Genomic DNA, 10,000 nt, shown 5'->3' with positions numbered 1-10,000 from the left:
CCATAGTGACTTCCGGGCCTAACTCGTTAACCAGAGCCGCGACAGACCGTGCAACAATGACATGTGTCAAACCGGCGGCACGACGCCCGGAGCTCATGCCGGTCGCGGGGGACCTCGGGCCCGCCCGACGGGGCAGATCCGACCTTCACAGGCTTCCGACGGCAATTGGTTAACCGGCGTGGCGCCGAGGGCACGCGGCTGGCTCGGCGGGCGGCCCTCCGGTAGTGCCGCCGTCGATCGGCCGCCTCGGTCGGCAGGAGGGCCCCGAAGTCGCCTTCATTCTGACTTCCGAGTCGGGACTTAGATTACTTTCGACTCTTCAGCCAAGGTCTCGGATCGACGGCGGGACCTGCGGTTGTCCCTCCGAAAATGCCGCCGCTCGGCCGGCACGGCCCGCCGAATACGTCCCCTTACTGGCTCCCGCCTCGGGACTTTGTCAGAAATTCATTCGGGCAAGGTTTCCATTCGGCGGCCGGAGCACCGGTAGTCATACGGAAAATGCCGCCCCTCGGCCGGCATGGGCCTGCGAATAGGTCCCGCTGACAGACTTCCGCAATTGGGTATTTGTCCGAAAATCCATACCGGCAATCTTCGGAATCGTGCGGAAAAGCTGCCGCGTGGCCCGGGTTAACCAATTGGGGAGGCCGGTGCCATCTACCGAATACTTCAACAACTCGTGAAAACGGCCTCCCTATATATCTGCAGGAACCCCGCCAATGCCCCCGTACAGAAATTGCATGTGTCAAAGGGGCGGCCGAATCTGACCCCGGCGGCCGAGCCTCTGGAACTCCGGGTCGGCCTCGGCCGGCAAATCCGACCCCCATCCAGACTTCCGGAGCGGACTTGGTTAACGAATTGCCACCGGGCAAATGGTTAACCGACAGATCTTGGAGGCTCGTTACCCAAGCCATCCCCCGCCGGTGCGAAAAGTTAACAATCAGCGGGCGGGCAATTCGTGAACCGACCGGGACCGGGCAATTCGTTAACCATTCGGAACCGGGCAATTCGTTAACCAACCTTGTCCTGGCAATGAGTGCACCAACCCGGCCGGACAATTCGTTAACCAAGCTGGCTCTGGCAATTCGTTAACCAACCTGGCCGGGACAATTCGTTAACCAACCCGGCCGGACAATTCGTTAACCAAGCTGGCTCTGGCAATTCGTTAACCTACCCGGCCATGGCAATTCGTTAACCAACCTGACCCTGACAATTCGGTAACCAACCCTGTCCTGGCAATGAGTGCACCAGCCCGGCCGGACAATTCGGTAACCAACCAGACCCTGGCAATTCGTTAACCAACCAGGACGGGCAATTCGTCAACCAACCCTGTCCTGGCAATGAGTGCACCAACCCGGCCGGACAATTCGGTAACCAACCAGACCCTGGCAATTCGTTAACCAACCAGGACGGGCAATTCGTCAACCAACCCTGTCCTGGCAATGAGTGCACCAACCCGGCCGGACAATTCGGTAACCAACCAGACCCTGGCAATTCGTTAACCAACCTGACCCGGACAATTCGTTAACCAACCAGGACGGGCAATTCGTTAACCAACCAGGCCCGGACAATACTTTAACCACCCTGGTTTTCCAATTCGTGAACCAACTGGGAACGGACAATTCGGTAACCAACCCTGTCCTGGCAATGAGTGCACCAACCCGGCCGGACAATTCGTTAACCACCCTGTCCTTGCCAATTCGTGAACCAACTGGGAACGGACAATTCGTTAACCAACCCGGCCGGACAATTCGTTAACCAAGCTGGCTCTGGCAATTCGTTAACCTACCCGGCCATGGCAATTCGTTAACCAACCTGACCCTGACAATTCGTTAACCAGCCAGGACGGGCAATTCGTTAACCAACCTGGCCCGGACAATTCGTTAACCAGCCAGGACGGGCAATTCGTTAACCAACCTGGCCCGGACAATTCCTTAACCACCCTGGCCTTGCCAATTCGTGAACCAACTGGGAACGGACAATTCATTAAACAACCCTGTCCTGGCAATGAGTGCACCAACCCAGCCGGACAATTCGTTAACCAGTCTGACCCGGACAATTCGCTAACCAACCCTGCTCGGGCAAATCGTTAACCAAGCCCAACCCCGACAATTCGTTCACCAACCTTGCACGGTCAAGTCGTTAACCAAGCCCAAACCCGACAATTCGTTAACCAACCCATACGTGGCAATTCGCTAAACAACCCGGCTCGGGCAAATGGTTAACCAAGCCGGCCGGGCAAATCGGTAACCGGCCCGGCAGTCCCGACAATTCGACAATCAACCAGCTGAGGACAAACCCTTCGCCCTCAATAACAACTAGTTCTTGACCCGCCGTCAAAATGTCCCGGCCGATGTTCATCAGAAACTCCTTGCTGGCCCATGGGCCCCCCCTCCTTACCTTAAGAGAGTCATAGTTACTCCCGCCGTTTACCCGCGCCGCACTGAATTTCGTCAAGTTGGGTCTGGCAACCTGCTAACCCGGCCGGCCGGGCCTGACAACGCTCTAGAAACCCGGAACAGGCAGTTTCGTGAACCAACCGCGCACGCTCCTGACAATGCGTTCACCCACCCTGCTCGGGCAAATCGTTAACCAAGCCCAACCCTGACAATGCGTTAATCAACCCGGCCATGGCAATTCATTAACCAACCCGGCTCGGGCAAATGGTGAACCAAGCCCAACCCTGACAATTCGGTAACCAACCCGGCTCGGGCAAATGGTTAACCAAGCCGGCCGGGCAAATCGTTAACCGGCCCGGCAGTCCCGACAATTCGACAATCAACCCGCTGAGGACAAACCCTTCGCCCTCAATAACAACTAGTTCTTGCCCCGCCGTCAAAATGTCCCGGCCGATGTTCATCAGACACTCCTTGCTGGCCCATGGGCCCCCCTCCATACCTTAAGAGAGTCATAGTTACTCCCGCCGTTTACCCGCGCCGCACTGAATTTCGTCAAGTTGGGTCTGGCAAGCCGCTAACCCGGCCGGCCGGGCCTGACAACGCTCTAGAAACCCGGAACAGGCAGTTTCGTGAACCAACCGCGCACGCTCCTGACAATGCGTTAGCCAACCCTGCTCGGGCAAATCGTTAATCAAGCCCAACCCTGAAACTGCGTTAACCAACCCGGCCATGGCAATTCATTAACCAACCCGGCTCGGACAAATGGTTAACCAAGCCCAACCCTGACAATTCGGTAACCAACCCGGCTCGGGCAAATGGTTAACCAAGCCGGCCGGGCAAATCGCTAACCGGCCCGGCAGTCCCGACAATTCGACAATCAACCAGCTGAGGACAAACCCTTCGCCCTCAATAACAACTAGTTCTTGCCCCGCCGTCAAAATGTCCCGGCCGATGTTCATCAGAAACTCCTTGCTGGCCCATGGGCCCCCCTCCATCCTTAAGAGAGTCATAGTTACTCCGGCCGTTTACCCGCGCCGCACTGAATTTCGTCAAGTTGGGTCTGGCAAGCCGCTAACCCGGCCGGCCGGGCCTGACAACGCTCTAGAAACCCGGAACAGGCAGTTTCGTGAACCAACCGCGCACGCTCCTGACAATGCGTTAGCCAACCCTGCTCGGGCAAATCGTTAATCAAGCCCAACCCTGAAACTGCGTTAACCAACCCGGCCATGGCAATTCATTAACCAACCCGGCCCGGGCAAATGGTTAACCAAGCCCAACCCTGACAATTCGGTAACCAACCCGGCTCGGGCAAATGGTTAACCAAGCCGGCCGGGCAAATCGCTAACCGGCCCGGCAGTCCCGACAATTCGACAATCAACCCGCTGAGGACAAACCCTTCGCCCTCAATAACAACTAGTTCTTGCCCCGCCGTCAAAATGTCCCGGCCGATGTTCATCAGAAACTCCTTGCTGGCCCATGGGCCCCCCTCCATACCTTAAGAGAGTCATAGTTACTCCGGCCGTTTACCCGCGCCGCACTGAATTTCGTCAAGTTGGGTCTGGCAAGCCGCTAACCCGGCCGGCCGGGCCTGACAACGCTCTAGAAACCCGGAACAGGCAGTTTCGTGAACCAACCGCGCACGCTCCTGACAATGCGTTAGCCAACCCTGCTCGGGCAAATCGTTAATCAAGCCCAACCCTGAAACTGCGTTAACCAACCCGGCCATGGCAATTCATTAACCAACCCGGCCCGGGCAAATGGTTAACCAAGCCCAACCCTGACAATTCGGTAACCAACCCGGCTCGGGCAAATGGTTAACCAAGCCGGCCGGGCAAATCGCTAACCGGCCCGGCAGTCCCGACAATTCGACAATCAACCCGCTGAGGACAAACCCTTCGCCCTCAATAACAACTAGTTCTTGCCCCGCCGTCAAAATGTCCCGGCCGATGTTCATCAGAAACTCCTTGCTGGCCCATGGGCCCCCCTCCATACCTTAAGAGAGTCATAGTTACTCCCGCCGTTTACCCGCGCCGCACTGAATTTCGTCAAGTTGGGTCTGGCAAGCCGCTAACCCGGCCGGCCGGGCCTGACAACGCTCTAGAAACCCGGAACAGGCAGTTTCGTGAACCAACCGCGCACGCTCCTGACAATGCGTTAGCCAACCCTGCTCGGGCAAATCGTTAATCAAGCCCAACCCTGAAACTGCGTTAACCAACCCGGCCATGGCAATTCATTAACCAACCCGGCCCGGGCAAATGGTTAACCAAGCCCAACCCTGACAATTCGTTAACCAACCCGGCCCGGGCAAATGGTTAACCAAGCCGGCCGGGCAAATCGGTAACCGGCCCGGCAGCCCCGACTATTCGACAATCAACCAGCTGAGGACAAACCCTTCGCCCTGAATAACAACTAGTTCTTGCCCCGCCGTCAAAATGTCCCGGCCGATGTTCATCAGAAACTCCTTGCTGGCCCATGGGCCCCCCCTCCTTACCTTAAGAGAGTCATAGTTACTCCCGCCGTTTACCCGCGCCGCACTGAATTTCGTCAAGTTGGGTCTGGCAAGCCGCTAACCCGGCCGGCCGGGCCTGACAACGCTCTAGAAACCCGGAACAGGCAGTTTCGTGAACCAACCGCGCACGCTCCTGACAATGCGTTAGCCAACCCTGCTCGGGCAAATCGTTAATCAAGCCCAACCCTGAAACTGCGTTAACCAACCCGGCCATGGCAATTCATTAACCAACCCGGCCCGGGCAAATGGTTAACCAAGCCCAACCCTGACAATTCGTTAACCAACCCGGCTCGGGCAAATGGTTAACCAAGCCGGCCGGGCAAATCGGTAACCGGCCCGGCAGTCCCGACAATTCGACAATCAACCAGCTGAGGACAAACCCTTCGCCCTCAATAACAACTAGTTCTTGACCCGCCGTCAAAATGTCCCGGCCGATGTTCATCAGAAACTCCTTGCTGGCCCATGGGCCCCCCCTCCTTACCTTAAGAGAGTCATAGTTACTCCCGCCGTTTACCCGCGCCGCACTGAATTTCGTCAAGTTGGGTCTGGCAACCTGCTAACCCGGCCGGCCGGGCCTGACAACGCTCTAGAAACCCGGAACAGGCAGTTTCGTGAACCAACCGCGCACGCTCCTGACAATGCGTTCACCCACCCTGCTCGGGCAAATCGTTAACCAAGCCCAACCCTGACAATGCGTTAATCAACCCGGCCATGGCAATTCATTAACCAACCCGGCTCGGGCAAATGGTGAACCAAGCCCAACCCTGACAATTCGGTAACCAACCCGGCTCGGGCAAATGGTTAACCAAGCCGGCCGGGCAAATCGTTAACCGGCCCGGCAGTCCCGACAATTCGACAATCAACCCGCTGAGGACAAACCCTTCGCCCTCAATAACAACTAGTTCTTGCCCCGCCGTCAAAATGTCCCGGCCGATGTTCATCAGAAACTCCTTGCTGGCCCATGGGCCCCCCTCCATACCTTAAGAGAGTCATAGTTACTCCCGCCGTTTACCCGCGCCGCACTGAATTTCGTCAAGTTGGGTCTGGCAAGCCGCTAACCCGGCCGGCCGGGCCTGACAACGCTCTAGAAACCCGGAACAGGCAGTTTCGTGAACCAACCGCGCACGCTCCTGACAATGCGTTAGCCAACCCTGCTCGGGCAAATCGTTAATCAAGCCCAACCCTGAAACTGCGTTAACCAACCCGGCCATGGCAATTCATTAACCAACCCGGCCCGGGCAAATGGTTAACCAAGCCCAACCCTGACAATTCGTTAACCAACCCGGCCCGGGCAAATGGTTAACCAAGCCGGCCGGGCAAATCGGTAACCGGCCCGGCAGCCCCGACTATTCGACAATCAACCAGCTGAGGACAAACCCTTCACCCTCAATAACAACTACGTCTTGCCCCGCCGTCAAAATGTCCCGGCCGATGTTCATCAGAAACTCCTTGCTGGCCCATGGGCCCCCCCTCCTTACCCTTAAGAGAGTCATAGTTACTCCCGCCGTTTACCCGCGCCGCACTGAATTTCGTCAAGTTGGGTCTGGCAAGCCGCTAACCCGGCCGGCCGGGCCTGACAACGCTCTAGAAACCCGGAACAGGCAGTTTCGTGAACCAACCGCGCACGCTCCTGACAATGCGTTAGCCAACCCTGCTCGGGCAAATCGTTAATCAAGCCCAACCCTGAAACTGCGTTAACCAACCCGGCCATGGCAATTCATTAACCAACCCGGCTCGGACAAATGGTTAACCAAGCCCAACCCTGACAATTCGGTAACCAACCCGGCTCGGGCAAATGGTTAACCAAGCCGGCCGGGCAAATCGCTAACCGGCCCGGCAGTCCCGACAATTCGACAATCAACCCGCTGAGGACAAACCCTTCGCCCTCAATAACAACTAGTTCTTGCCCCGCCGTCAAAATGTCCCGGCCGATGTTCATCAGAAACTCCTTGCTGGCCCATGGGCCCCCCCTCCTTACCTTAAGAGAGTCATAGTTACTCCCGCCGTTTACCCGCGCCGCACTGAATTTCGTCAAGTTGGGTCTGGCAAGCCGCTAACCCGGCCGGCCGGGCCTGACAACGCTCTAGAAACCCGGAACAGGCAGTTTCGTGAACCAACCGCGCACGCTCCTGACAATGCGTTAGCCAACCCTGCTCGGGCAAATCGTTAATCAAGCCCAACCCTGAAACTGCGTTAACCAACCCGGCCATGGCAATTCATTAACCAACCCGGCCCGGGCAAATGGTTAACCAAGCCCAACCCTGACAATTCGTTAACCAACCCGGCTCGGGCAAATGGTTAACCAAGCCGGCCGGGCAAATCGGTAACCGGCCCGGCAGTCCCGACAATTCGACAATCAACCAGCTGAGGACAAACCCTTCGCCCTCAATAACAACTAGTTCTTGACCCGCCGTCAAAATGTCCCGGCCGATGTTCATCAGAAACTCCTTGCTGGCCCATGGGCCCCCCCTCCTTACCTTAAGAGAGTCATAGTTACTCCCGCCGTTTACCCGCGCCGCACTGAATTTCGTCAAGTTGGGTCTGGCAACCTGCTAACCCGGCCGGCCGGGCCTGACAACGCTCTAGAAACCCGGAACAGGCAGTTTCGTGAACCAACCGCGCACGCTCCTGACAATGCGTTCACCCACCCTGCTCGGGCAAATCGTTAACCAAGCCCAACCCTGACAATGCGTTAATCAACCCGGCCATGGCAATTCATTAACCAACCCGGCTCGGGCAAATGGTGAACCAAGCCCAACCCTGACAATTCGGTAACCAACCCGGCTCGGGCAAATGGTTAACCAAGCCGGCCGGGCAAATCGTTAACCGGCCCGGCAGTCCCGACAATTCGACAATCAACCCGCTGAGGACAAACCCTTCGCCCTCAATAACAACTAGTTCTTGCCCCGCCGTCAAAATGTCCCGGCCGATGTTCATCAGAAACTCCTTGCTGGCCCATGGGCCCCCCTCCATACCTTAAGAGAGTCATAGTTACTCCCGCCGTTTACCCGCGCCGCACTGAATTTCGTCAAGTTGGGTCTGGCAAGCCGCTAACCCGGCCGGCCGGGCCTGACAACGCTCTAGAAACCCGGAACAGGCAGTTTCGTGAACCAACCGCGCACGCTCCTGACAATGCGTTAGCCAACCCTGCTCGGGCAAATCGTTAATCAAGCCCAACCCTGAAACTGCGTTAACCAACCCGGCCATGGCAATTCATTAACCAACCCGGCTCGGACAAATGGTTAACCAAGCCCAACCCTGACAATTCGGTAACCAACCCGGCTCGGGCAAATGGTTAACCAAGCCGGCCGGGCAAATCGCTAACCGGCCCGGCAGTCCCGACAATTCGACAATCAACCAGCTGAGGACAAACCCTTCGCCCTCAATAACAACTAGTTCTTGCCCCGCCGTCAAAATGTCCCGGCCGATGTTCATCAGAAACTCCTTGCTGGCCCATGGGCCCCCCTCCATCCTTAAGAGAGTCATAGTTACTCCGGCCGTTTACCCGCGCCGCACTGAATTTCGTCAAGTTGGGTCTGGCAAGCCGCTAACCCGGCCGGCCGGGCCTGACAACGCTCTAGAAACCCGGAACAGGCAGTTTCGTGAACCAACCGCGCACGCTCCTGACAATGCGTTAGCCAACCCTGCTCGGGCAAATCGTTAATCAAGCCCAACCCTGAAACTGCGTTAACCAACCCGGCCATGGCAATTCATTAACCAACCCGGCTCGGACAAATGGTTAACCAAGCCCAACCCTGACAATTCGGTAACCAACCCGGCTCGGGCAAATGGTTAACCAAGCCGGCCGGGCAAATCGCTAACCGGCCCGGCAGTCCCGACAATTCGACAATCAACCAGCTGAGGACAAACCCTTCGCCCTCAATAACAACTAGTTCTTGCCCCGCCGTCAAAATGTCCCGGCCGATGTTCATCAGAAACTCCTTGCTGGCCCATGGGCCCCCCGCCTTAAGTCATAGTTACTCCCGCCGAATACCCGCGCTTCACTGAATTTAGTCAAGCTGGCCCTGTCAAATCCTTAACCCGACCGGACCCTGACAATTCGATAAAAAAAACCAGCTGGCGCAGCCCACCTCTTCCAATACTACGGCGCACGGGGCCCGCGCGGTGGGTGGGTGGGTGGGTGTGTGGGTGTGTGAGCTTGAACCATGTGTCCGGAGATCGGGTGGTCCAGGGAGTTTTGGTTACCCAGGTGCAATTCGTTAACCAAGTCTGGCTCGGAAGTCCGGATGCGGGTCGGATTTGCCGGCCACTGCCGGCCGGGAGTTCCAGAGCCCCGGCCGCCGGGGTCAAGTTCGGCCGCCCCTTTGACACATGCGATTTCTGTACGGGGGCATTGGCGGGGTTCCTGCAGATATATGGGGAGGCGGTTTTCACGATCACCGAGGAGTGGTCGACAGGCGGCACGGGCCTCCCCACATCGTTAACCCGGGCCGCGTGGCGGCATTTACGGCCGAATCTCAACTTTGCCCGTACGAATTTTCGGACCAATTCCCACTGGCGGAAGTCCGCCTGGGGACCGATTCGGAGGGCTGTGCCGGCCGGGCGGCGGCATTTTCGGCCGGACCACCGGAGCTCCCCGCGCCTACCCGATGTCTCGAGTCACAACTTGGGACTTTCGGGCGGGCGGGTTCCACGGCCTCTGGCCGGTCGAGGCGCGCCATCCATCCACGGTGGGAGCAATCCCGCCGGAGGGCCGCCCACCGACCGACCGAGGCGAGCTTCGGCTAACGCAGCGGCGCCGGTTAACGAAGAGGCGCCTAACTTTACCGCCAAGGGGGACAACACTAATTATGCCCCTAACCGCGCCAAAAAGTTGGCTGGGCAACTCGTTAACCAAAACTGCCCGCAGCCGGCGGAGAGCCCGGGCAACTCGTTAACCCGAGCCACAATTCCACCTCTCTCTTCCCGCACCAAGTCCAGCCGGGGCAACTCGTTAACCGAGGCCATAGCAGCACCCGTCTTCCCGCACGCACCAAGTCCAGTCGGGGCAACTCGGTAACCGAGGCCACAGCTGCACCCGTCTTCCCGCACGCACCAAGTCCAGTCGGGGCAACTCGGTAACCGAGGCCACAGC

The sequence above is a fragment of the Mobula birostris genome, unplaced genomic scaffold (assembly GCF_030028105.1).
Source record: "Mobula birostris isolate sMobBir1 unplaced genomic scaffold, sMobBir1.hap1 scaffold_502, whole genome shotgun sequence".
NCBI lineage: Eukaryota > Metazoa > Chordata > Chondrichthyes > Myliobatiformes > Myliobatidae > Mobula > Mobula birostris.
The sequence above is the reverse complement of the archived record's forward strand: the minus strand, read 5'-3'. Positions refer to the sequence as shown.